The sequence below is a fragment of the Acinonyx jubatus genome, chromosome E1, assembly GCF_027475565.1.
Source record: "Acinonyx jubatus isolate Ajub_Pintada_27869175 chromosome E1, VMU_Ajub_asm_v1.0, whole genome shotgun sequence".
Taxonomy (NCBI): Eukaryota; Metazoa; Chordata; class Mammalia; order Carnivora; family Felidae; genus Acinonyx; species Acinonyx jubatus.
In genome coordinates, this window is record NC_069397.1 from 10,628,359 (window position 1) to 10,656,168 (window position 27,810).

Below are 27,810 nucleotides of genomic sequence, written 5' to 3' on the forward strand. Positions count from 1 at the left end.
GGAGCTGTTAGGTCAGGTGGGCATCATTATAGTTTTCTTGAAGGCCACATTCACTGCTGTCTCAGGAAACGTTCTCTTTTGAGAAACCGCAAAGTCTTTTGATCCTTGTTCTCTCCTTTGTTTCGTTTAATCATTCTTTCTCTCTCCCTTCCCTTCTTTCCATATTTCTTTTTCTCTGATTCTCTCTCTTCTTTTTTTTTTGTATTTAATAAATATCTTTAAAAATAATCCTAAAAATATATGTGCACAAATCTTACAAATACCTAACCAGTTCTCTTCAAAACTGTCAAGACCATGAAACACAAGAAAGACTAGTAGTGAACTGTGACCAACTAAGGGAGACTGAAAAGGCAAGACAACTCAATGCAACATGGTGTCTTGGATGGAATTCTGGTACAGAAAAGGGAGATTGGTGGAAAACCGGTGAAATCCATATAATTTCTGTGACTTAGTTAATGGTATGGCACCAATGTTAATTTCTTAGTTTTGACAAATGGACAATGGAAATGTATGGTAACTGGGGGGAAACTGAGTGAACGGTATAGGGAAACCCTCTGTGCTATATTTTGCAACTTTTCCATAAATCAGTCCAAATAAAAAGGTTTATTTATTATTATATTTTTTTAATTTTTTTTTAACGTTTTATTTATTTTTGAGACAGGGAGAGACAGAGCATGAACGGGGGAGGGTCAGAGAGAGAGGGAGACACAGAATCCGAAACAGGCTCCGGGCTCTGAGCCATCAGCACAGAGCCCGATGCGGGGCTCGAACTCACGGACCGCGAGATCATGACCCAAGCCAAAGTCGGCTGCTTAACCGACTGAGCCACCCAGGCGCCCCTATTATTATATTTTAAAGTTGTATTTAAATAATCTCTACACCCAATGTGAGGTTCAAACTTACAATCCCAAGACCACGAGTCACATGTCCACCGACTGAGCCAGCCAAGTGCCACATACAAGTTTTGTCTTTAACATGCACAGAAAATTTTCAGACAGTACATCAGGCTAGGCAGTGAAAAAAAGTTTCCCATTTGCTGTCTCCCCAGACATACAGTCCCCCTCCTTTGAGGCAACTACTGTTATAGTCCAATACGGATTCTCTAGCTACTTATAGAGCTTATATGTATCTGTACCACCCTCCAACCTCCACACTTATAGCTTCCTCTATGCACTGCATTGGGCTCTTTTCACCTAACAGCATATATCTTGGTGATTCTTCCATATAAACATAAAAAGAACTGCCTCACTCATGATGGCTTAGTGTATGTAACCAGTCTCCAGCAAATGGAGGACATTATCCCTGCATTCTGTTTCTAGAAACGATGCTCCACGCAATGTGCGTCCTTGGTCATACAGGTCTTTGCACTCCTGTGCCAAGCTCCTTATATAAAGGCCCTCAAAGAGCAATTCCAGAGTCTTGTCTATAGCTTACTGTGATGTCAGGTATCCCCAACCTATATCGGGTTCTCAAGCCAAAAGTAACATTTGAGGGACGCCTGGGTGGCTCAGTCAGTTGAGCATCTGACTCTTGATTTCAGCTCAGGTGGTGATCTCACGGTTTGTGGGATGGAGACCCGCTCTGGGCTCTGAGCTGGCAGAGCAGAGCCTGCTTGGGATTCTCTCTGCGCCCTGCCCACCCCACCCCCACCCCACTCTCCCTCCCTCTCTCTCTCTTTCTCAAACTAAATCAAAAAGTAAAAAATTTTTCAAAAATTTACAAAGAGGTAAGATTTGAAGTCAACCGTAGCAAAATTCTTGTTCACGCAGATCCCACCTGTCAGCTGCAGGTAATACCTCTGGGAATTTGGATGATATTAGCCAACATCCTAGCCACCTGGGGGGGGGGGTCCTCCATTGGATTAACTGCCCAGCGTCTGTCCTTCCTTCAGGGACCACCCTAGAGCAGTGTCGTTCTCAGAAACATGCCTGTCAATTGTCACTTCTGAGATCCTGGAGCTGCTTTAGGTGGCAGCCTTTCCAAGCCTTGCCTTTGATCCGCTGAGCCACTCCATTTCCTTCCACTTTTTTTTTAATGTTTATCTATTCTTGAGAGAGAGAGAGAGAGAGAGAGTGGGGGAAGGGCAGAGAGAGAGAGGGAGACAGAATCTGAAGCAGGCTCCAGGCTCTGAACTGTCAGCACAGAACCCAAGGCGGGTCTCAAACTCAGAATGGGGAGATCCTGACCTGAGCCAAAGTCCCACGCTTAACCGACTGAGCCACCCAAACGCCCCTCCTTCCACTTTTTTTAAAATGTCCTTTCACTTTTTTCTTTAGTTAACCAGGATCCATTTTTTTTGCTCGTGACCAAAGACCTCTAAGTGATACCTTGTCTATCCCAGGTCAATAAATGGCTGCCCCCCCCCCCCCAGCCCCCGTGCCTCCATTCAAGTCACTAATAAGGGAATGTAGCAAGTCTCTTGTGGCAATACTTAGCCCATTCGGAGCACTTCTCTATTAGTTCCTGATATCAATTCAGATCTGAATAAATATTTGTTAAAGTCGCATTTAAATCTTAGTTTTATTCACCTCGTTCCCTCCCAACCACATTTTAGGTGTGATAGCAAGCCATTTGCTGCTTGTATTCCTAAAACCTTTCTGTCTTTGATACAAAGAGGTGGAAATAGACGACATCATCGCGCTGGGGACCATGCCCTGCCCTTGATCACTCCTGTCCTGCATCATCCTCTTCTGTGAGCGTCGGCTAATCGTTTCGGGCAAAAAGTCCAAATCAAGACTGAGATGATGGTCAACTCTCTAGGTACGGCCCCCTCCAATGCCAAGGGCATGACATTGGGAGTCAGCAAGCCAGGCTTCAGATCCTAGCTCCTTCATTCAGCAAGCCATTTCACCTTTTTGCGGACCTGAGTTTTCCAACCTGTCATGTGGGTTTTGTCACCCCGACGTTGCACCCATCATGAGACCTCTGCCAGAGCCACGTGAGGGCAACGGGGGCAGGTGCTCAGGGTGACTGTCACTCTGCTCCTTGCTTTCCTCTCCATTTTTAGAGTCCTGATCCCCTTCCTTCCTCCCCAGAAGAAAAACAGATGGGTTTGAGTTGAGAGCCTGCAGCCTGGAGGATTCCAGGGGAGGCCAGAGGGACCTGGGCAGGCTGAGAAGCCTGCAGAAGAATTCATGTGATAGGGCTGGGTACAAAGCCACAGGGATTTGGAATACCCTGGGTATAAGGGACTCGGCAGCCGTGTGACCTCAGGCATGTGGCTCTGCCTTTCTGAACCGCGGTTTTCTGGACTATAAAATGGACAGGGCAGTGATAATGCCTGCCTGGTCTACTTTAAATGAGTCCCAGATTACAGAAGCTATGAAAGTGCTGTGCAACAAGGAAACGTGTATGCGTGTGCGTTGGGCTGAGCAAAGCCGTGAAGAGCTGCTCCCAGAAACCCCAAGCCTGGCTGATTTCCCAGGGAATCAGGAAGGAACCATCATGCTAATGAGGCTGGGCCCTGCCCGCAGTACTCTCACATTAGATGAGGAGGAGGCCAGGCAAGGTTACTGGCCCATTTCACAGAGGAAAATATTGAAGCCCTGAGAGAATCCAGAAATTTTTAAAAGTGGAGAGGAATAAAATCTCGTGACAATGTTGGGGAAATTGCTTAACTTCTACAGCTTTTCCACTTGGATGCTCTTCTCTTTGCAAAGACATGCCCGTAATCTGGCCCCTTACTAGGGGCATACCAATGGTTGAAAATAGGGGTCCTGGGGACAGAGAGGCCTGGATTTGAATCCAGACCCCATCACTTCCCAGCTAGGTGATCTTGGACAACTCACTGCTCCTCTCTGAGCCTCGAGCTTTCTTACCTGTAAAAGGGGGCCATGAATAACACCTGCTTGTCGGTACTCAGATGGCAGATGGAAAGTTTGCAGTCTAAGGCCTAGCACAGAGTCGGTACTCATAAACTTGTAATTCAGTGTTGCTGGAAGAATACCAACAGGGCAGGCCTCCGTGCTGGAAGGGCCCTAGGCCAAGGCTACTAGGTTGGACTATCAGGATGGACCAGTCTATCCTGAGACCATGGAACACATCTCCAGACAGGTTCTCCCTGCCACCTTCTGCTCCCACTCACCCCCACTCATCCATACAGACTTCCTTTTCTGCGCCCAAACCGTGTGTTACTGAAAACCGGGGCTGAAGCATAACTGTCCCAGGGGCCGTCAAGCTGTGGGGGAGGCTCGTACAGATACAGCAGTTTAAAAGCCAAGACAGGGGAACCAAAGGGGGCAGGAAGCCAGTGACTCAAGAGGTGATGGAATGCAAAGGTTGGGGGCATGATAGCCCCGAAAAAGGCAAAAAAATTAAAAAACAAAACAAAACCCTTCAAATCTTTTTTTTTTCCTGCCTCTTTCTCTCCTTCCTTATTTCCTTCCTCTCTTCTTTTCTTCTCCCCACTCCCTTCTTCAACCCAAAGGAAATACAAGTTAAGAACATGAAGCAATATTGTTATTAGTTTTTGTAAATGTGCGTGGCTGAGAGGCCCCGAGCAGAAAGATGAGAACAAAATTGTACCTCCATACTGTCTGGGCTGTTGGATCAGAGCCTCCCACGTACTCAAAGGCAGGAGGGACACGTGGGCCAGCCGGGACCTGCCCAACCAGCCCGAGGCCCTCCCAGAGCCCCTTCCCATCCCTGGCCCCACGCTTCCTTGTGATCACCCATTGAATGGATTAGGAAACTGAGCTCTGGAGCGGGGAAGGGATTGCACTCTCCCAGCTCATCTGTCAGCACTACTCTGTTACCCACCAATCATCTGGGGGCCCTTAGCCGACCTGCACAAGCTTGCCTCTGAACTTCCATGTGTGCTCTTCCCTCTGCCTGGAGCTCCCGCTCCGGCCCTCAGGCCCCTTCTAGAAGCCGACGTGGCCGAAGATTTTAGGATTCGGTAGGCATCCCGCCTTGAAGGCCGTGCTCAGGGCCTTCTCTGGCTGCAGACTCTCCTAAGCACCTGTTAGCTGGATGATGATGCACCGTTTAGTTTCTGTCCCCCTGTGGTCTGGTAGCTTCTTGAGGGCGGGCTGGGACTGGCCCCTGCAGGCCGCTGGCCACAGGCGTCATGTCTGTCTGCTGAGGGGTGGAGGCCAGTCTGGGAGCCCCAGGTTGACGGAATGTGGCCCCCTGGGGACGGGCTTGTATTGCACCAAGCGCCTTGCCTCGCATAAACAGTGGATTTGGGAGCCCGGGACAAAGACCTCACACTTGCTCAGGGATGCTCTCGGAGCTCAGCTTCCTCACTGCAATTCAGGGGCGACGTCCCTTGCTGGCAGAGGGTTGCTGGGAAGACTGAATGAGACCCTGTCACCTCCTTCAAACCCTCCAAGGACTTTGCAGGGCCCTTAGAATCAAATGCACAGCCCCTCCCATGGCTAAAAGGTCCTGCCCGCCCTGCCCCATCCCCAAGCCTTCTGCACGTGGAGCCTCCCCCACATGGTCCCTGGCTGTTCCCTCTGCCTGGAATGCCCTCCCCCAGACATCCAGATGCCCTGTCCTCATTTCCCTCCAGTCCAATGCTCCATCAGTCTTCCCGGGCCACTACGATGGTGCCCTCTTTCCCCCTGCCCCCACACCTCTCTCCACCGCTCTCTGCTTGGTATGGATTTCACAGCTTTGATCACTATTTGACTTATGTTATGCATGGATTTCTTTGTTTATTGTCTCCTTCCCCTCCCAGCGGCGGGGCGTTGTATCTGTCTTGTTTATGGTGGAATCCCCAGAACCCAGATCACAGCCTGGCACGCAGTGGGCGCCCCAAAAAGATCTGGTCAACCAACGGGTAGATGCACGGCCCAGAGAAGTGCTCTCCAACCTCGCATCCAGGCTGCAGTTCCTGGGAGTCTGGGTTCTTCCTGATGGGCGGAGCCCAGGGCCCAGCTGGAAACTATCACCCCCAGGACAGCTGGCCCAGCTACTCAGGGTGCACAGACCCTGGAGAAGGATGAGCCACCAGCTCCACTGTGGGCTGTGTGCCTTGCCTTGCCCGGCTTATTGCTAGAGGGTGCTCTGTTCACCAGCCACCAGCCCAGGGGGTCCAGGACCTCCCCAGCCCCCGGCTCTGGCTTTACCTTGGGGCCCTCCAAATTCTGAGTCGGCTGACTCACAGCCCTCTATGCAGGGTGGCCGGGGGCTCACTTATCCTAGCCACTTGCCTCCCTTCTAGCCCTCGAGGTCTTGCCTGGGCCTGAAGTCACACAGCAGGTTAGGGCAGAGCCAGAGAGAGGACTGGGGACTCCCGTGCCAGCCTGATGCCTCCTACACTGCTAGGGGCTGGGCCCAGGTTGTAGCCATGGCCAGGCCCAGGCCTCAGAGTCCCAGGTTGAAATCCAGCCGCCCCTGAAGAGATCACACATTTCCCCACAACCCCGTCAAGCTGCCTGTGTTGATGAACTCCCGGGCCCCTTACTGGCTCATTCTCAGCCCCGACCGCCTCAACCATACCGTATGCAGACGTCACCAAATGCACTTCTATTTCTGAGAAAACAGAGGTCTTGGATTCCCCTCGGTACCCCTTACCCCACCCTCCTCCCCCTCTTCCTGCAAACTTGAGTCACAGCCGCCCTGCTGGCAGGAGGGTGGGGGGGGGGGGGGGCCCGGGGATGTCTGAGTCAGCTTGGCCTGGGTTTCCATCCTGACACCATGTCTTACCAGCTGTGAGACTCTGGGCAACCTTCACCTCCCATCAAATCTCTGTCTCCCGTCTGTGAAGTGGAGGGTGTGAAACTATCTGCCTCACCTGTGGCTGTGAGGCTTGTGCAGGGTCACAGCATACAGCAGGTGCCTAATAATAAGAGCAAAGCCCACACAGACACCCCCTAGCAGCCCCTCTCCTAAGCACTTCCCTATATTATCTCACTGAACCTTCATACCAACCCGATGAGGAAGGCATTGTCACGATCCCATTTCGCCCTCGAGGAAACTGAGGCACAAGAAGGTGAAGCAGCATAGCTAGCAGGTGGCAGGAGGTATTTGAACCCAGAGCCTGTGCCCTTATGCAGTCCCTCTACAAACTGAAGCCACAGGTAACACCCTTAGAGCCTGTCCTATGAGCACGGGCACTGGGCTCAGGGTAGGTCACGTTTGAAGACTGATGGAATGTGTTCTCTCAGCACCCCCAGAAACCCACCTAGAACAAGGGTTGGCGTGCAAGTCCCGTGTTTGGATGAGATCCCGGGAATCGCCTTTATTTTTCTTTTTAAGTTTCCTTTTTTAAGTATATTTGTTTATTTTGAGAGCGAGCGTGCGCGCAGGTGGGGGAGGGGCAGAGAGAGACAGAGAGAGAGGAAGAGAGGGAATCGCAAGCAGGCTCCGCACAGTCAGCGTGGAGCCTGCTGTGGGGCTCGAACGCACACACCGTGAGAGCGTGACCTGTGCAGACTCGAACTCACGCACCGTGAGAGCGTGACCTGTGCAGAGGTCGGACGCCTTACCCGCTGAGCCACGCAGGCGCCCCTCAGGAATCGCCTTGAGGAGCGTGGGAAAAGGAGACAGGGATAGCTGCGGGCTCCTGGTGCAGCTCCTCTGCTGTGTGGCTTGGGACCAGCCGCTGTCCATCTCTGGACCCAAGTTTCCTGTTCTACAAAACAGGGATGCCCACTGCGGTCCCCCAGCAGAGAAAGAGAGGGAGGTCTCCAGGGACGGAGGAGGGTCCCTTCCGGGCTGCCAGCCCAAGCTCTGGGAAACAGAACAGGCCCCAGTGAGGACTCTGTGGGTGAAGAAGCCACAGGAGGCAGGCACAGGGCCCAGGCTGTTACCACAGGGGCCCTGGAGAAACCACATCATGGCCACCACAGCCTCCAGCATCCCACGGTGATTTCCGCTACCGCCTGTCCCAGGGCAGTGTCTCCTACCAACAGCTGGCCGCCCCCTCCCTCAGCGCCAGCCCTCGGTGGTGGCTGTGCCTGGCAGGGGAGGCCGGCCATGTTCCTGGAGGGGTTTGCGGCACTGGGTCGGCTTCCAGGAGCCGGGAAGCCCCCCTGTGGTTAGCAGTTCTGTCCCTGAACTCCAGGCTCAAATCCCAGCCCTGACCCCTGTGACCCTGGGCGAGTCCCTTCACTGGCCGGACTCACTGGCCTCGTTGGCCTGTGAATATCGTGGCACCTGGAGGTCTCAGCTCCAGCAGCAGGGTCTGCCACGTCCTGCCAACTTCCAGCCTTGCACTTGCTGTCTCCCCATCCGGAAACCGCCCCCCCCCCCACCCCGTCTTTGCTTAAGTAAGCCTTGCTCAGGGCATTGGACTGTTCCACAGTCATTCCAATGCCCTTTCCCCAGGGAAGGGAAGCCTTTCTGCCCACCTGCCCACCTCAGACTAGCACAAGGCCCCTTTTGCCTCCCCTCATGTCTCTTCCTCAGTAGCTCTGCGCCCCATTTGTCAGTTTGCCTCCTCCTCTGACTCCCCCGCTGCTGCAATATTCGAGGGCACGCAAACCTATCTTGCCTCCTGCCCGAATCCAGGGCCTCGCACTGGGACGGGCACCAAGTAGGTGCTCAGTAAAGGCTTGTTGACTAAATGAATTACTGTCTGAAACACTTGTCCTTGGTTAACGCCTTGCTCTTCCAGTCCAGACATAAACGTCACCTTCTTCAGGCAGCCTTCCCCAATTGCTTCTCTGATTCCTCTTCTGGGTTTCCAGAATGTCCCCAACTCCCCCCCCCTCCCCCCCCATCACAGCAGCCATGCCTCCCTGGGTGCAACAGCCCAGTTCCCAGGGCCGCAGCCCCGCCCCAGCCCTGCCCTCAACCTGCCTTCTCCCAGCGGGAGTAAAGAGTTGGAGGAAGAGGAAGGAGGAGGTGCAGACCATCTGGAAGGCTCTGGTGGCTGCCGGCGAGTCTCGAAGGTCCGGCCCAAGAGGGCTGGCACTCCCCGGGGGGATAGAGATGTGAGCAAAGGCCCGCTGGCTGCCGGAAGGAGGTGGAGGAGGGGCGGGTGAGGAGCTGGGCAGCTCCCTCGCCGGCCGGCCGGCGGGTGACGTGAGGCCCCTGGGGACCGCGGGGGGTGGGGGGTGGGGGGTGGGGAGGGGAGGGGGGGGCGGTCTGGTATTTCCTGAGACCAGCCCGCCGGAAATACTTGGGGCGGGAAGTGGGGCGGACCCGAGTGAGGTCGGCCTAGGAGGGACCCACACACCGCGGGCCCCCCCCCCCCCCCCCGCACACGCCTCCCCAGCGGCCACCCTGAGGCTCCCCGCGCGTCCCGCACCTCGCTGTGGTTTTGCGGTCGTCTCTGTGAACCGTCTCAGAAGGCGGCGGAGGTGCTATTCAAGCCCCATTTTACAGAGGAGGAAATCGAGGCACAGAGAGGGCCAGCGGGGTCACAGAGCCTCCAGCATTTCAGCTGCTCCCTCCAGGTCCCCTGCCCCCAGCTGCCATCATCCACAAACTCCTTCTGTCCCTGCAGGTAGCCCCTGGTCCTGGCAGGATTCCTGGCAGGGCATAGGGACACAGAGATGGAGTGGGAAGGGGAGGTGTCACATGACTGACCCCAAGCACCAGGCAGCGCCCCCCCCCCCCACCACCACCCCTGGCCTGCTGGCCCCGCAGAGACCAGTTCACCCTGCTGGCACATCTCAGCACCCACGCCTTGCCTCAGCCCTCACAAGGGCCACCCACAGATGACAGGCTCCTGGTGCCCCATCACTGCGGTGAGACAATCAGCCCCATTTCACACAGTGAGAGACTGAGGCCCTAAGAGGGGCACATGCTTCTTCATTCGCTCCACTGACTGAGGACTCAAAGATTCCATTTTTGCGGGGACTCCATCCGCTTGAGTTCCCATCCTGCCTGCACTGCCTAGTAGCTACAGGACCTTTGGACAAGTTGCTTTGCATCTCTGGGCCAGAGTATCCCACCACAGGGGGGACAAAGCCAGTCCTGGCTCAGAAGATTGTGGGGACAAATAAGTTGATCCGTGAAAATCCCTGTGCCCCACACATCATGTGTGCTCAATAAATGTTGGTTATTATGACGGAAACATCCTCAGACGTCCCCTACCTTCCAACAAAAATTCTCTGCCCTGGATCCTTAACCTTCCACTGACTCCTGTCCAGCCTCCTGTTTTCCCTCATCTTCTGAATTCCATCAAATACCCATCTTCTGTAAAGTTCAGAATGTTTGACTACAAAAATACCAAACAGATCACAATGGCTTAGACAAAGAGGAGTTAATCTCCCCCTAGCACAGTGAGCTTGGAGACCAGCTCTGGCTGGTACGGCTTTATCAGGCCAGTGCTGTCAAGGGCCGGTTTGCAATTCACTTGAGTTTTCCCTCTTGTTTACAAGATAGCTGCTGCTGCTCCCGGCATTTCATCTGCATTCACATTTAAGATGGGAAGGCAGAAGAATGGTTAAGTTCAGGGTTAATTGAAAGCATTTGTCCCTTTTATCATGAAGAACTCACCTCCACCCTCAACGAGACTCCTCAGATGAATTGGCCTGAACTGTGTCACATCACCGCTCCCAGTTGCAAAGGAGACTGGGAAAGCGAGCCATTTGTCTCTTCTATCCTCTAAGGTGGAAGGCAGCAGCGGAGAGGGGGATTAGGAATGGCAGATAGGTTGGTCAGCGGACGTGTCTACCACTCCTTCTGTCCCACCTCTCTCTATAGCTCTGCCACTCCCAGGCCGTGCTCCCTGTAGTCACCTTGACCTCCTCCCTCACCCACCGGCCACCCCATTTCCATTTCTCCTTAGAAGGACGACTCTGGGCCTGCCCTTCCGTAAGGCAGCAACCTGCTGACACTGAGTAAGGCTGCCCCTTTGGGTAGAACATGACTCAGTTTGCCTCAGTCCCCACTGAGGGGGTTTGAAGTGTTGGGGTTCGGAGCTGATGGCCAGGAAAGAATTCTCAAGACCTCTTCGGTGCCAAAAGGCAGCTTGATGGGGGCGCCTGAGTGACTCAGTTGGTTAAGCCGCCCCACGTCGGGCTCTGTGCTGACCGCTCAGAGCCTGGAGCCTGATTCGGATTCTGTGTCTCCCTCTTTCTCTGCCCCTCCCCCACTCATGCTGTGTCTCTCAAAAATGAATCCAGGTTTAAAATTTTTTTTCTTAAAAAGGTGGCTTTATTAAAGCACAGGGATAGGACCCATGGGCAGAAAGAGCTGCACTGGGGTTTGTGACAGGTGACTGATTATATACCTTCAGGTTGAGAGGGTGTTAGGGATAATGGAAGTCTCTAAGATATTCTGGAAGCAAGTTTGCTAGCACCTTGAGGGGCTAGCCGATGCTAGGAAAAGGCCATTCATTACCGTTTAGTAAAAGCTCAGTCATGAGATCCCTCAGGTGTATATCGGGGGGGGGGGGGGCCGTAAGTGTGGAGTACGGTTGCCCACATGTATCTTGGGGGGGTTAGAGATAAAGGAAGTTTCCAAAGGAATTTGTATATGTTAAAGTAGACTTACAGGACCTTGGGGGCGGGGGGGGGGGGGGGGTCGGGCTAAGATTGTCTTTTGCCCTGAGCAGCCTGTCATCATCCAGGCGGCTGAGCTCCCGGACGGAGGTCACTCTGCCTGTCTCAGGGACATGTCCACGGGCTGTAAGTTGTAAGGAAATTTAATTTTTAATTTTATCTATTCATTTATTTATTTTGAGAGAGAGAGAGAGAGAGAGAGAGAGCAAGGAAGAGGTCTACAGAATCTTAAGCAGTCTCCATATTCAGCACACAGCCCGACTCGGGGCTCAAGTCCCACCACCCTGGGAAAGATTCGGACATTCAACCCACTGAGCCACCCGGGCGCCCCGGGAGATTTAATGTTTCATTTGCCTTTGTTTCCTATTTCACTCACCACTTCCTTAAATTGACTGTTTCACTCATCCACCTTTCTTGCCTGGCCCTTGTTGGTGTTGGAGTGTGAACCTCTGAATTAATGTATCTATTTCCCACTCCCTGCCCTCCTTCAGGGAGTTAACACACAAAGTATCCCTTTTAGATATTGTATACATGTGCAGCAAAAAATTTCCTTTTGACCTCAGACCCGAGGACCCAGTTCCCCTCCCTAGGGATAAATAATGTAATCAGTCCATTGTTAAAAACTTTAGAGCTGTTTTGTGCACACATAGGCAAATCCACTTATGTAATTTTTAATTTAATTTTCTTTTATTTATATTTGTTTGTTTTGAGAGAAAGAGAAAGCACGAGGCAGGGAAGGGGCAGAGAGAGTGAGAAAGAGAATTCCAGGCAGGCTCTGCACTGTCGTAACAGAGCCCCACGTGGGGCTCAAACCCACGAACTGTGAGATCATGACCCGAGCTGAAGTCGGACGCTTAACCGACTGAGCCGCCCAGGTGCCCCTTATTTATTTATTTTTGTTTAATTTTAGAGAGGGAGAGAGAAACAGCACGCATGAGTCGGGGAGAGGGGCAGAGGGAGAGAGAGAGAGAATTCTAATCAGGCTCCATAACCCTGGGATCATGACCTGAGCCAAAATCAAGAGTTGGCCACTCAACAGACTGAGCCAGGCAGGTGCCCCTCTCCCACTCCCCTTCTAAGTCAAACGTGACTTCGAGTCACATGTGGTTCTGTGCTCGGTCTTTTTTTTTTTTTTTTCCCCTCCTTTTTTTTGCCATTTGTAACATCTAACCGTGTAACTCAGAGGACACCTCCCATCCATCGAAGACACGTTCTTCACTCCTTCACCTGCAGAGCAAGCCCCAACCCTCTCTGAGCCTCCCTTTCCTCCTCCACAGACTGGCACTAATAATAACATCAACCCCCCAGGACCGGTGAGAGGCTTATGATGTCACTTAGTCTTGGCCACTCTGCTGAACGTGAGGCGAGTTTCCAGAACCAGGCGAGACAGAGTTACCCAAGGAGAGCCCATGGAACAATAGTAGGCAAATGCTGCCCCTGTGTTGTTCTATCCTCACCACAGTCTTCTAAAAAGGAGACGCTTTTCTTATTCTCCATTTACAGAAAGGGAAACTGAGGCACAGAGCCGCTAAGTGACTTGCCTGGAATCACACAGCAGAGTGGTACAGTTGGGATTTTACCCTCCAGCTGCTGCTCCAATGCCAGTATCAGCCAGCCAGGCACCATCCCCCCAGCCCAGGGCCGACTGCCCCCCTGCACCCCCAGCCCCGTCCAGCTAAGCTCTGTGGTTTGGCCATCCCCAGACTGAAGGGGGCCTCTCCTTGTGGGGAGACCTCCAGAGCCACATATATCTCTGTGCTCAGAGAAGGGCTGAGGTTTGGGGTCTCTGTCCTCACTCAAGTGACCTTAGGGACCCAGAGGCTCTGGAGCCAAACTACTCATTCCCCGCTGTGTGGCTTTGGACAAGTCCCTTCCCTCTCTGAGTCTCTTTCTTCCTTTGTAAAAGGGAATTGGAAGTTTTTCCTTGCTCATGGTATTGCTGGGGGATTAACTGATCTCATAAATATATACATCGCTTAGAAAGGTGAGCCTGGGTGGCTCAGTCAGTGAAGCGTCTGGCTTCGGGCTCAGGACGAGATCTAGAGGTTCATGGGTTCGAGCTCCCCCATCAGGCTCTGCGCTGACAGTGCAGAGCCTGCTTGGGATTCTTTCTCTGCCCCTCCCCTACCCACACTTTTCTCTAAATAAATGAATGAACTTTAAAAGAAGAAAAAAGAAAAGTTCCCGAAATAGGGAAACACACACACACACACACACACACACACACACACACACACAGAGTCATTATTATTATCGCCAACATTTTCCCTGGAAACTTGGCAGTAGGAACCAGGAGGGACAGTTTGCTGGGAGTGGGCCCCTAGGAGCTAATCCTTCCTGCTGATCTTGGCCCCAGGACCCGGAAGCGGCCTCAGATCATACAGTGGAACCCCATTCTACAGATGATGAGCCTGAGGCCTGGGGAGAGGCAGCCCCCGGGGTCCTGGCCTCTCAGTGAAGTAGTCCGGGGTGTCTGCCCCCTACGGGGCCCGCTGCCGCACACCCAAGTTGTACTTAAGTTGTACTTGACCTCCCCTCCCCACCAGCACCCCCCTGCCCTTCTCAAACTCCACCCCCCACTATTTTTCAGGATAGAGTTAAAAACTCATCTCCTGGGAAGGCTGTCCTCATTCTGCTTCCCTCCCCAGGCTGGTAAAGGTCCCTAGGAAGAGACTCGCATAGCCTCTCTCTGGCCTCCGTCTCCCTATCGCGCCCCACCCGCACCCACTGTGCAGACCCTCTGCTCCCTTTTCCTCAATTGGGTTAAACCGGCCCGGCTCCTCCCTCGGCGCGTCGGCAGCGCCCTCTACCGGCGGCTCCCAGATCGCGCCGCAGTCTCAGCCCGCCTGGAACCCAGCCCTGTCCCGGGCTCGGGTCCAAGGTCGTGGGTCCAGAAGACCAATTGAGGCCAGAAGTCGGGGGGCGGGGGCAGAGCGACAAGAGGATCTCGGCCTTGGGGCCACCAACCTTGCCCAAATCCCTGTCCTGCCTTCTCCATGTAACCTCTGGCAAATCGCCTTCCCTCTCTGTTTCCCCCTCCTGCAAAATGTATTCCCCAACGATTTCCTGAGTATCTACTGTGTTGCTCTAGATACTGAACTGGGAATACAGCAGTGACAAGGCTGAGTAGAGTCACGGCCTCAGGAAGCAGACATGGAGGGGACAGGCAATAGACAAATACAGAGCATAACGTCAGCTGTATTACAGGTGAGTAAAGCTCATCAGAAGTGATCTGGGAGGCGGACCGAGCACAGAGGAGGTGATGCTTCGGGAGCGATGCTAGGGGTGGCCTCACGGGTGAAGCCATCAGTGGCCGGCCACCAGGCTGTGGTGGGGTGGCGTGGGTGTGCAGCATGCTGGCTTTCTGCACGGAGGTCTCTCCACCCAGTTCTCTGGGCTCTCCTCTCCTCTCTCTGGAAATGTTGGACCACCCCTGGGCACATCCTGGGCCTTGTTTTTCCTGTCTACACTAACTCCCAGGATGGCTTCCATCCAGAGACTCTAAACACCAGCCAAGCCCTGATAATTCCCAAGATGCCGTCCTCAGACCTGCCCTCACCCCTCAACACCAGACGCGTGAATCCAACATCGGAAAACCAACTTTCCCCCAGACCCATTCCACCTTCTGTCTTCTCCTTCTCTATAAAACTTCATCCTGCCAACTGCTCAGGGCAAGACATCTCTCGTTCCCTCAATCCTTGGGTCTGATCCCCCAGCACATCCCGTTGGCTCCCTCCGGAACGTACCCGGCATCTGACCCACAGCCCCCACCTTCCTCCAGGTCCCGACGCTGTTCACCTGGACTAGCGCAGGGCCTCCCTCACCACCCGTGCCCCCAGTCGGATTCCCCCCACCTAACTCAGACCCCATCCCTCCTGTGCTCAGGGCCCTCGCTGGGCTCCCGGCTCACTCAGAACCTTCCCGTGGTCTACAAAGCCACACCCTCGGGGCAGAGCGAGGTTTGGGGGAGGACTGAAGTTTTCAAAACGTAGGAGGTCCTCCTTGGCAAAAAGAACAGAACCTTACAAGCACAAAATGGGAGAATCTGGGATGAAGGGGGAGTTAGAATGGCGGAGGCTGGTGATGGGTATTGCTTGCCTGGTCGGGCACGAGCCCTTTGGAAAACAGCTTGGCGGTGACTGATAAAGCAGGACACGTGGCCACCCTGAGAGTCAGCAGTTTCCCTGCATCAGCACCAACAGAAACGTGCAAGCCTGTCACCAAGCACCAAGAGACAGGTTCTAGAGTGCTCGTGACGCTGCTCATCACAGCTCCGTGCTGGAAACGGCCGCAGTGCCCGTCGCAGTCAACAGAGGGCAGAAGGTGAACGGCGGCCTCTACCACTGAGAGCAATGCAGCAAGAACGGGTGACACCCACTCATGTGAAGTTCAAAACCAGACCAACGAACGCTTCTGTGTTGTGAGAAGGCAGGATAAGCGGTCACCCCTGAGGGGCGTCAGGGAGCCGGTCAAATTCTGGTTTTTGATCTGGTGTTGGCCTCTCTGTGCAAATGCATTGAGCCCCACGCTTACGATGTGTGTCCCTTTCTGTATATATATTATGTATATTATACTTCAGTAGAAAAATCTCGGGGGGCGCCTGGGTGGCTCAGTCAGTTGAGCATCTGACCCTTGATTTCAGCTCAGGTCATGAGCTCACCGCCGTGGGATTGAGCCCCATGTTGGGCTCTGTGCTAAGTGTGGAGCCTGCTTAAGATTCTCTCTCGGGGCACCTGAGTGGGTCAGTCGGTTGAGCGTCCGACTTCGGCTCAGGTCACGATCTCGCAGTTCAGTGCTGTTCTCATCAGTTCTGTGCTGACGGCTCGGAGCCTGGAGTCCGCTTCGGATTCTGTGTCTCCCTCTCTCTCTGCCCCTCCCCCGCTCATCCTTTGTCTCACTCTGTTTCTCAAAAATAAATAAATGTAAAAAAATAAAAATAAAAAAAAAAAGATTCTCTCTCTCCACCTCTGCCCCTCCCCCACTCACACATTCTTTCTCTCTCTTAAAAAAGAAAAGAAAAGAAATTTCCCAAGAGGATAAAATGAATTAAATACAGTAAATTAACTGAACATTATGAATGGAGTGACACTCTCAATAACTGACCTATGTTTCTTGGAAAATGTTTAAATTGGCTTTTTTTTTTTTTTTTAACCCATAGGGTTTCAGAAAAGGCATTTAATTTACTTTGGCAGATTTTACAGAGGCGTGTGACTGGTGCGCCTGGCTGGCTCAGTCAGAGGACGGCGTGACTCTTGACCTCAGGGTCAAGAGTTTGAGCCCCATGTGGGGTGTAGAGATTACTTAAATAAAGAAAACGTTTAAAAAAAAAAGGCGTGCGACCCCTGCCAGTGCCTTGGATGGCCTGGCAGATGAGGAGACCGTGGCTTCGGCTGTTTGGCTTCTCAGCGAATATGCCCCTGTCCTGCCTCCCTGTGACCTCCCACCCTCTCTCCCTCACCCCGCTCCAGCCCCACTGGCCTCCTCACTGCTCCTCAACCCCCCAGGCACGCTCCCACCTCAGGGCCTTTGTACCTGCTGTATCCTTTGCCTGGAATGCTCTTCCCCCAGATCTCCATAGGGCTCCCTTAAGCCCTTCAGGTTTCTGTTCAAATTAGCCTTGAGACAGACGACAGGAGGCAGAGGAGGACAGAGCAGATGAGATGAAGCCTTGCCTCCTTGCCCTATGTAAGATCATACCCTTCCCTTCTTATCTCCTCTCCCTGCTTGACTTTGCTCTAGAGAACTTTACTAGTACGTGCCAAGCTCCACATCTGACTTACTGTGTTATCTGTCTGTCTGTCCCATGAGAAGATAGCCCTGTGAGTGCAGGGAGTCCGTCAGTCTCCTTCATTAGAGCAGTGCTGTGCAGACAGTAGGTGCCCAATGAACGCAGATTTGTAGATTGCCGAGCTGGCCACGGCCATCCCAGGACTGGGCAGGACGGCGCCTCTCACTCAGCCATCCACTTGTCCAGCCACACGTCTGAGTGTTTGCTCTATCCCTCGTGTATGCCCGTCCTCATGCCAGCCCCCAGCTGGGCAGTGCTGGGACTCAGCAGATGGGGACCCCACCTTCTGAAACGGAAGCAGCCTGGGCGCCATGGAGCCGAGAGGAGCCTGACCAAGCCTGGGGTGGGCGCAGGGAAAGCTTTCTGGAATCGCTGACCAGCAGTGAGATGTTGAGTGATCACTTGGCTGCTCCGTGCCTCCGTTTCCCCATCTGTAAAGTCAACTTAATGACACCTCAGAGGGCTATTGGCGAGGAAGCACACCTGGAGCGTGTATCCAGTAAGTGTGCAATAAATGATAGCTGTTCCCTCTGATGTTCCTGCCCTGCGAGAGAAAATATGGCTGAACCATCAGAGCTATTATTATTATAGGCCAGGGTGGGTAGGGTCAGTCCTCCTCTGGGGTTAACTTTTACGGACTTCTTACTGTCTCAGTTTAAGTTCTCCTAAAACCGACCCTGAGACAAGAATTTGGGTGCAAGGGGTCTTTGGGAGGTGACCCTCGGGAGCACCAGCAGACACAGGGGAGGGGGAGTGACGTTGCAGACAGGAGGAGAGCAGGGAAGGAATAGGGTCCTGCTGTTGGCAGCTGCTGCTTCTCAGGGCCACTGGGAGCCTCAAGAAATGGGTAGAGCACATCTCAGAGTTGCCCCCTCAAGGACAATTGGGAAGGGTAGCACCTGCCCTAACTGGTTGAACTTTGCCCCTTTGCCTTTCACCTGGGTGGAGCGTTCCCCTGCAGCTAGAGAAAGCCCCCCCCCCCCCCAGGGTCCTTGAGGTGTCAGGTTGTGACTTCAGCTCATGAAATACAGGACTCCCGGTTCAATTTGACCTACCCGTTAATAATGAATGATTTTTTTTTTAGAATAAGTATATCCCATGCAATATTTGAGACATACTTATACTAAAGAATGGCTACCTTGTCTATCTGAAAATCACCCTTCTCTGCGTGTCCTGTGTTTTATCTGGCCACCTGTTCAGGTGCGTCTGAGCTGATAGCTGGTGCTGCCTGGGGCTGTTAGAAGCCACAGCAGTAGCCCCCCACAGGGATCTTTCTTAGTGGGTTTCCCCACAACGTGATGGCTCATTCCAAGAAGGGGCATTCCAAGGGGAAGGAGCCAGAAGCTCTTAGTTCTCTTGAGGTCTTGACTCAGAAGTCCCAGGGCATTACTTCTAGTGCATTCCACTGGTCTGGGCTAGCCCAGAGTCAAGGGGAGAGGACATAGGCTTTCCTCCTTGATGTGGGAATGACACATGTGTATGGGGAGGAAAAATTGGTGGTGTCATCTTGGGAGATAATCAGCTGCAGTGGGAAAACATTTCCTTCTTAATTCTCTTTCAGTCTGTTATGTGCAGGTGAGATTTCTGCACAGTGTTAGGGAGATTTTAAATGTTCTCAAAGGTTTACCGATTATGGGTTGTGACCCCTTAGTTATATAATCAGAGTAGTGAATACAAACCAATAGTGTTTAAATTCTTTAAAAAAGAATTTTTTTTTTTTTTAAGAGAGAGGGAGAGGGAGGGCACGAGCAGGGGAGGGGCAGCGAAGGAGACAGGATCTGAAGCAGGCCCTGTGCTGACAGAGGGAGACAGGATCCCATGCAGGGCTCCACCCACGAACTGTGAGATCATGACATGAACCACAGCCAGACGCTTAACCAACTGAGCCAGCCAGGTGCCCCTAGTGTTTACATGTTTAATCTTTTTTTTTTTTTTTAATTTATTTGTTTATTTATTTATTTAACGTTTTATTTATTTTTGAGACAGAGAGAGACAGAGCATGAATGGGGAAGGGGCAGAGAGAGAGGGAGACAGAATCAGAAGCAGGCTCCAGGCTATGAGCCATCAGCCCAGAGCCCGACGCGGGGCTCGAACTCACGGACCGCGAGATCATGACCTGAGCCGAAGTCGGACGCTTAACCGACTGAGCCACCCAGGCGCCCCGACATGTTTAATCTTTTTAATTTGCAACTTCGAGCACGCATAGTAGAAAGCATGAAACCCCCATCATTCAGCTTCAATCCCCACCAACAGTTAAAAAAAAAAATTTTTTTTAACGTTTATTTATTTTTGAGAGACAGAGTGTGAGTGGGGAAGGGGCAGAGAATGAGAAAAAACACAATCTGAAGAGGCTCCAGGCTCTGAGCTGTCAGCACAGAGCCCAATGCAGGGCTCGAACCCACAGACGGTGAGATCATGACCTGAGCCGAAGTCAGACGCTTAACCGACTGAGCCACCCAGGCGCCCCGCCACCAATAGTTTTTATACTCATTTATCTACCTGCCTTTGAGCATTTAAAAAAAATTAAACAAGACAGATTGCACCAAACAGAATATAAAATATCAGAAAAATAAGGGTATTACTTTGTGAAATTTTTGTTTCATCTTTATACTTGTCTCCTGGGTTGGAAGGTAAAATGTGTTTGAAAATCCCTTCTCTGATACTTGACTAATCTTCCCTTTGAGCAAAGAACGAGCCACACTCGGCTTTTGTGAGAAACAGTATCAAGTAGCGGGTAATAACATTGTCTCGTTTTCATCATAGTTTCATTGTTATTATGTATAAAGTGGTTAATAACATTGTCGTTTTTATCATAGTTTCATTGTTATTATGTATAAAGTGACCCTCGTGTTCCACTTAAGAGTAGCAATAGGCAAGTTCTCCCTTTAAAGACATTTACTGACGTTTTAAAAGATGTCCTTGTAGGGGCGCTGGGTGAAGCATCTGACTTCAGCTCAGGTCACGATCTCACAGTTCGTGGGTTCGAGCCCCGCGTCAGGCTCCGGGCTGACCGCTCCCAGCCTGGAGCCTGCTTCGGATTCTGTGTCTCCCTCTCTCTCTGCCCCTCCCCCGCTTGCACTGCACTCTGTCTCTCTCTTCTTCAAAAACAAATAGACATTAAGAAAAATCAAATTAAAAAAATAAAAGATGTCCTTGTAGAATAAGATGAAGTTCAATTACAGTAATAGTTCAGGGGGGCGAGAGGAAGAGAGAGGAAGGTTGAGGAAGGTTGCAGGCCTCCCCTGGCTCAGGCCCCTGTCTGGGAGCCCCCGGGTCTGGTGGTCGTCAGGGAAGCAGGGTTCTGGAGACGGGGTTCCAGGCCTGGCTCCGCGTGCAGCCTGGGCCTAGGCACATCCCTCTGCCTCCGTCTCTGCATCTGCGGGAAGCGGAAAGTGGGTAGGGTCAGTCCTTCCCTTGGGTTCTGTGTCTGTGTGGCCTGGGCCCTGAGGAGTCCCTTCTTTCCAGCTCAGCCGCCGCCCCCCTCCCCTCCCTGAGCCCTCGCTTCTCAGACAGGAAGACCACCTGTAGTTCCGAGAGATGCCGCAAGGGGGCAGAGGCGGCCCTCGGCTGAGGGGCCGGCTGCCTGCAGGCGCGGGGCTCGGGATGTGGCTAAACCGTGGGGCCCTGGAAAGAACCTATTTCCCTGCGCCCCTGTGACCGAGGTGCAAACCGCTGTCCCTCTAATTCTTGGGCTGTCTATCCCCCTCCTCCCCCCCAGTAAAATGGGTTACTGTAAGGATTAAATAATGGGAATATAACGTACCTAGGACATGAACCTGACTTTCACATGGGAACTGTGGACCTCCCACAAGGGCTGTGGGCCACTTAATAAGCTGGAAGAATTTAAGGCATTTTTATTTCCCTGTGCATGATGGGGGAAGCTTGTGAGCACAGAAATGGCGTGATTAAAAATTGTGAGGTTTGGCAGGGGGTGCCTGGGTGGCTCAGTCAGTTAAGCTTCCCCACTCTTGATTTTGGCTCAGGTCATGATCTCACGGTTAGTGAGTTCGAGCCCTGCATCAGGCTCTGCGCTGACAGTGTGGAACCTACTTGAGATTCTCTCTCCACCCCCCCCCCCGCCCCCCAACTTGTGCTGCCTCTCTAAATAAATAAGTAAATAAATAAACTTTACATTTTTTTAAGAATAAAAATTGCAAAAAAAAAAAAAAAAGGAAAAAATGCACTTTAAAAAAGCTATCTATTGTCCTATCATCTTGGTATAAAAGCTTTGCCGTCTTTTTTTCACCGCAAACATAAACATATGATCCCTTGCCTATAAACTCAGGTATGCAAGAAATGTCCCCTTCGTTCATGAATTTTTTTTTAACTTTAAATTGTGATAGTTGTTGTTGTTGTTTTCCCCAAGGGAGCAACTTCTTTATGTATTTATATTAAGTAGGCCCCATGCCCAAGATAGGGCTCAAACTCACGACCTTGAGATCAAGAGGCACATGCTGGTGGGAGGGGGGTGTGTGTGCCTGCGTGTCTCAGTTGGTTAAGTGTCTGACTCTTGATTTTGGCTCAGGTCATGATCCCAGGGTCGTCAGCCTGTTGTCAGCTCTGTCCTGGTCGTGGAGCCTGCTTAAGATGCTCTCCCTCCCTCTCCCTCTGCCCCTCCCGACCCCCAGATTAAAGAGTTGCATAATTTACTGACTGAGCCAGCCAGGTGCTGCATAAAGGGTGATAGTTTGTTTTATTTGTTTTTTTGTTTGTTGTTTGTTTGTTTGTTAGTATTTATTTAGTTGAGAGAGAGAGAGAGAGAGAGCATGAGCTGGGGAGGGGCAGAGAGAATGGGAGACAGAAGTTTTAAAGTTGGATACTTAACCAACTGAGCTACTCAGGCGCCCCCTCTGGTTGGTTTTATTAAAAGAATATATGCTTGGAGGGCCTGGGTGGCTCAGTCGGTTAAACGCCAGAGTCTTGATTTCAGCTCAGGTCACGATCTCATGGTTTGTGAGTTCGAGCCCCGTATCAGGCTCCACACTGATGGCAGAACCTGCTTGAGATTCTCCCTCTCTCTGCCCCTCCCCTGCTCGTACTCTCTCTCTCTCTCTCTCTCTCTCTCTCTCAAATAAATAAATAAATAAATAAATAAATAAATAAAATGTATGCTCAACAGAAACGAATCCAAGCAGTTTTGAAAGTATGAAGAAAATAGGCAATAAATCATCATCATAAGTGGGATTTTCTCTTTCATGAATATAATTTCAGAATTCTGTCTACACAACCTCCTCATGTCTCTACAGGATGATAGGATAGATGGAAAGCTATGATTATGAGATCATAATCCATGCTATTTTTTTCTGTGGACAGCCAGGGACTTGCTTGCCTGTGTGTGTGTGTGTGTGTGTGTGTGTGTGCGCTTAAAATTAATTGGTACATGTTGCACGGGCAGTTTTAGTGTTACAAAAAAATTGAGCAGAAAGTAAAAGAATTCTTACATACCACCTCGCACACACACCGGCACACTCCTATTTTTCTATTGTTTTTAATGTTTATTTATTTATTTTGAGATAGAGAGCACAAGCAGGGGAAGGGCAGAGAGAGAGAGGGAGAGAGAGAATCCCAAGCAGGCTCCTGATGTAAGCACAGAGCCCCAGGCAGGACTCAATCTCACAAACATAAATCTCAGATCTCATTACCTGAGCCAAAATCAAGAGTTGAACACTTAACCAACTGAGCCACACCCAGGTGCCCCTCTGTTCTTAATTCTTCGAGAAACCTCCAGACTGTCTTCCAAGTGGCTGCACCCGTTTGCATTCACACCAACAGTGCATGAGGGTTCCACTGTCTCCACATCCTCACCAACATTTGTTGTTTCTTGTGTTTTTGATTTTGGCCATTCGGACAGGTGTGGAGTGTTATCTTATTGTGGTTTCCATTGCAATTCCCTGATGATGAGTGATATTGAGCATATTTTCATGGGTCTGTCGGCCATTTCTGTGTCTTTGGAGAAATAGTCTGTTCACGTCTTCTGCCCGTTTTTAATTGAATTATTTGTGTTTTTGGTGTTGAGTTGTATAAGTTCTTTATGTATTTGGGATACTAATCCTTTATCAGATATGTCACTGGCAAATATCTTCTCCCATTCAGTAGATTGCCTTTTAGTTTTGTTGATTATTTCCTTTGTTGGGCAGAAGTTTTTTTATTTTGATGTAGTTCATGTTTCCTTTTTTCCCCCTTCCCGCAGGAGACATATCTAGAAAAACATTGCTATGGCTGATGACAGAGAGATTACTGGCTGTGCTCTCTTGTAGGATTTTTATGGGTTCAGGTCTTTGATCCATTTTGAGTTTATTTTTTATGTATGGTGTAAGAAAGTGGCCCAGTTTCATTCTTTTGCATGTCGCTGGCCAGTTTTCCCAGCACCATTATCGCAGAGACTTTTTCCCATTGCATATTTTTGCCTCCTTTGTTAAAGATTAACTGACCACATAATTGTGGGTTTATTTCTGGGCTTTCTACTCTGTCCCATTGATCTTTGTTCTATTTTAGTACTGCACTGTTTTTTGTTTTTTAATGTTTATTTTTATTTTTAAAAATGATTTAATGTTTATTGTATTATTATTATTATTAAATGTTTATGTATTTTTGAGAGAGAGAGCGAGAGAGCATGAGTGGGGAAAGGGCAGAGAGAGATGGAGACACAGAATCCGAAGCAGGCTTCAGGCTCTGAGCTGTCAGCACAGAGCCCCACATGGGGCTCGAACCCACGAACTATGAGATCATGACCTGAGCTGAAGTTGGACGCTTAACCCCCTGAGCCACCCAGGTGCCCCTTTCTTTAAATGTTTGGTAGAATTCACCTGTGAAGCCCTCTGGTCCTGTACTTCTGTTTGTTGGGAGTTTTTTGATTACAGATCCAATTTCATTGCTGGTAGTCAATCTGTTCAAATTTTCCATTTCTTCCTTGTTCAGTTCTGGGAGATTATATGTTTCTAGAAATTTATCCATTTCTTCTAGGTTGTCTAGTTTATTTTTCATAATATTCTCTTACAATCCTTTATATTTCTGTAGTGTTGGCTGTTATTTCTCCTCTTTCATTTCTGATTTGGGTCCTCTCTCTCTCTCTCTCTCAAGTCTGGCTAAATGTTTATTAACTTTGTTGATCTTTTCAAAGACCTAGTTTCATTTATCTGTTCTTTTTAAAAGTTTATTTATTTTGAGAGAGAGAGAGAGAGAAGGAGAGAGTGTGTGTGTTGGGGAGGGACTGAGAGAGAGGGAGAGAGAGTCCCAAGCAGGCTCAGTGATGTCAGCACAGAGCCCAACTGTGGGGCTCAATCCCACAAACTGCGAGATCATGACCTGAGCTAAAATCAAGAGTTGGACGCTTAACCAACCAGCCACCCAGGTGCCCCTCATTGATCTGTACTATTGGCTTTTTTTGTTGTTTGTTTTGTTTTTAGTTTCTATTTTATTTATTTCTGCTCTAATCTTTATTGTTTCCTTCCTTCTACTAGTTTTGGGTTTTGCTTATTCTTGTTTTTCTAGCTTCTTTTTCTTACTCAATTACAATGGCTAGTCCCTCCAGTACAATGCTGAACAGAAGTAGTGAGTGTGAACACTTTTTTTACTGACTTAGGGGGAAAGCAGTCAGTCTTTCACCATGAGATACGATGTTAGCTGTGGGTTTTTCATAGATACCTTTTATTCTCCTGTATTCCTAGTTTGTTAAGTGTTCTTATCAAAAGGAGTGTTGGATTTTGCCAATTCTTTTTTTTCTGAGTCTATTGAAATGACCTGTGATTTTGTTTTTTGTTCTATTTGTATGGTATACTACATTAATTGATTCTGGGTGTTGAGCCAGCCTTGCATTCCTGTGCTAAATCCCACTTGGTCATGGCGTATCACTTTTAGTGTATTTTTGGATTTCGTGTGCTAGTATTTTGTTCAGGATTTGCATCCATATTCATAAGAGATACTGGTCTGTAGTTTTCTTTGGTGGCTTTGGTTTTGGTATCAGGTTAATACTGACCTCATAGGAGTGTTGTGTTGCTTCCTCTTCTATTTTTTGGAAGAGTTTGTGAAGAATTGGTATCAATTCTTCCTTAAATATTTGGTAGAGTTCAGCAATGAAGCCATCTAAGCCTGGACATTTCTTTGTGGATAGTTTTTTTCTTTACTTACTACTACTCGAAACACTTCATTTATTATGGATCTCTCAGATTGTCTATTTTCCATTGATTCAGTTGGGTAGTTCATGCCTTTCCAGGAATTGTTCCATTTCATCTAAGTTATCTAACTTGTTGGTGGACAATTGTTCATATATTCCTTCATATTCCTTTTTATTTCTGTACGGTAAGTAGTAATAAGCCCTCCCCCCCCCCCCCCCGCCCTTCATTTCTGATTCTGGTAATTTGAGTCTTTTCTTTTTTTCTTGGTTTGACCTAGCTAAATGTTTGTCAATTGTGTTGATATTTTTAAATAACTAGCTTTTTGTTTCAATTATTTTCTTTATTTTTTCTGTTCCCTACTTCTTTAATTTCTTTTCCAATCTTTATTATTTGCTTGCTTCTACTGATGTTTTAAGTTTAGTTTGCTCTTCTTTTTCCAGTGTCTTTTATTATTTATTTTATTCTATTTTTATTCATTTATTTTTTGTGTGGGTGAGAGAGAGACAGAGTGCAATCAGGGGAGGGGCAGAGAGAGAGAGAGAGAGAGAGAGAGAGAGAGAGAGAGACAGAATTTGAAGCAGGCTCCAGGCTCTGAGCTGTCAGCACAGAGCCTGACGTGGGGCTCGAACCCACAAACCCCAAGGTTATGACCTGAGCCAAAAATCAGACACTCAACAAACTGAGTCACCCAGGTACCCCTCCAGTGTCTTTTTGTTTTTTATTTATTTTATTTTTTTATTTTTGAGAGAGTGTGCTCATGTGAATGGGGGAGGGGCATAGACAGAGGGAGAGAGAATCCCAACCAGGCTCCATGTTGTCAGCCCAGAGCCCAAAGCAAGGCTTGATCTAATGAAACATGAGATCATGACCTGAGCCAAAATTAAGAGTCAGATGCTTAACCAAATGAGGCACCCAGGTGCCCTGACCTCTTTTTCCAGTGTCTTAGGTGGAAGGCTAGGTTATTGATTTGAGAGCTTTCTTTCTCTTTTTTAAAAATTTTGTTATTTTTTAATGTTTTTTAAAAACTTGCTTATTTATTTTTGAGAGAGAGACAGAGCACCAGCGAGGGATGGGCAGAGAGAGAGGGAGACACAGAATCCAAAGCAGGCTCCAGGCTCTGAGCTGTCAGCACAGAGCCCAATGTGGGACTCAAACCCATGAACCCTGCAATCATGACCTGAGCCAAAGTCGAATGCTAAACCAACTGAGCCACCCAAGCGCCCCTCTTTCTGTTTCTTTTTTTAAAGTTCACCCATTTATTTTTGAGAGTGCAAGCAGAGGACGGGCAGAGAGAGGGGGAGGGGGAGAGAGAATCCCAAGCAGGCTCAGCACTTGTCAGTGCAGAACCTAATGCAGGGCTCAAACTCATGAACCATGAGATCATGACCTGAACAGAAATTAAGAGTTGGATGCCTAACCAACTGAGCTACCCAGGTGCTTCATATCTTTCTTTCCTACTATAAGCATTTGTAGCTCTAAGTTTTCCTTTAAGCACTATTTTTAGTGTAAATTTTGGTATCACATTTCTTCATTTCATTCACCTCAAAGTATTTTATGATTTCTCTCTTGACTTCTTCTATGACCCATTGATTATTTAGGATGTGTTGTTAACTTTCTTCATATTTGTGACTTTTCTAATATTTTCTGCTATTGACCTCTTATTTAATTCCACTTTGTGGGGCACCTGGGTGGCTCAGTCAGTTGAACGTCCGACTTTGGCTCAGGTCATGATCTCCCGGTTCGTGAGTTCGACTCCCACGTTGGGTTCTGTGCTGACAGCTCAGAGCCTGGAGCCTACTTCAGATTTTGTGTCTCTCTCTCTGCCCCTCCCCTGCTTGCACTCTGTCTCTTTCTCTCTCAAAAAGAAGTAAGCATTAAAAACATTTTCTTAAAATTTTTTTATTTACATTTATTTATTTTTGAGAAACAGAGAGAGACAGAGCATGAATGAGGGAGGGTCAGAGAGAGGGAGACACAGAATCCGAAACAGGCTCCAGGTTCCGAGCTGTCAGCACAGAGCCCGATGCGGGGCTCGAACCCACGAACTGTGATTCGTCCTGTTCATGTCCTGTCATGATTGACCTGAGCCGAAGTCGGACGCTCAACCCACTGAGCCACCCAGGCGCCCCTAAAAACATTTTCTAAAATTCCACTTTATATTGTTTTTATCCTTTTAAGCTTGTTATGGTTTATTTTATGGGCTAGCATGTGGTTTATCCTGGAGAAATTTCTATGTGCACTTAAGTAGAATGTGTATTCTGCTGATGTTGGTGGAGGGTTCCACAGATGTCTGTTAAATTTTGTTAGTTTATAGTTTTATTCAAGTCTTCTATTTCTTAGTTGACTTGTGGTCTAATTTTTCATTCTTTTTGAAAATTATTTCAAAATAATTGAAGTCTCCAAATATTTTTTTCATTTTCTATATTCCCCTTCATTTTGGTCAGTTTTCTTTCGTGTGTTTTGGTGATGTGCTACTTGGTAACTATTGTTTCAAATTGTTATA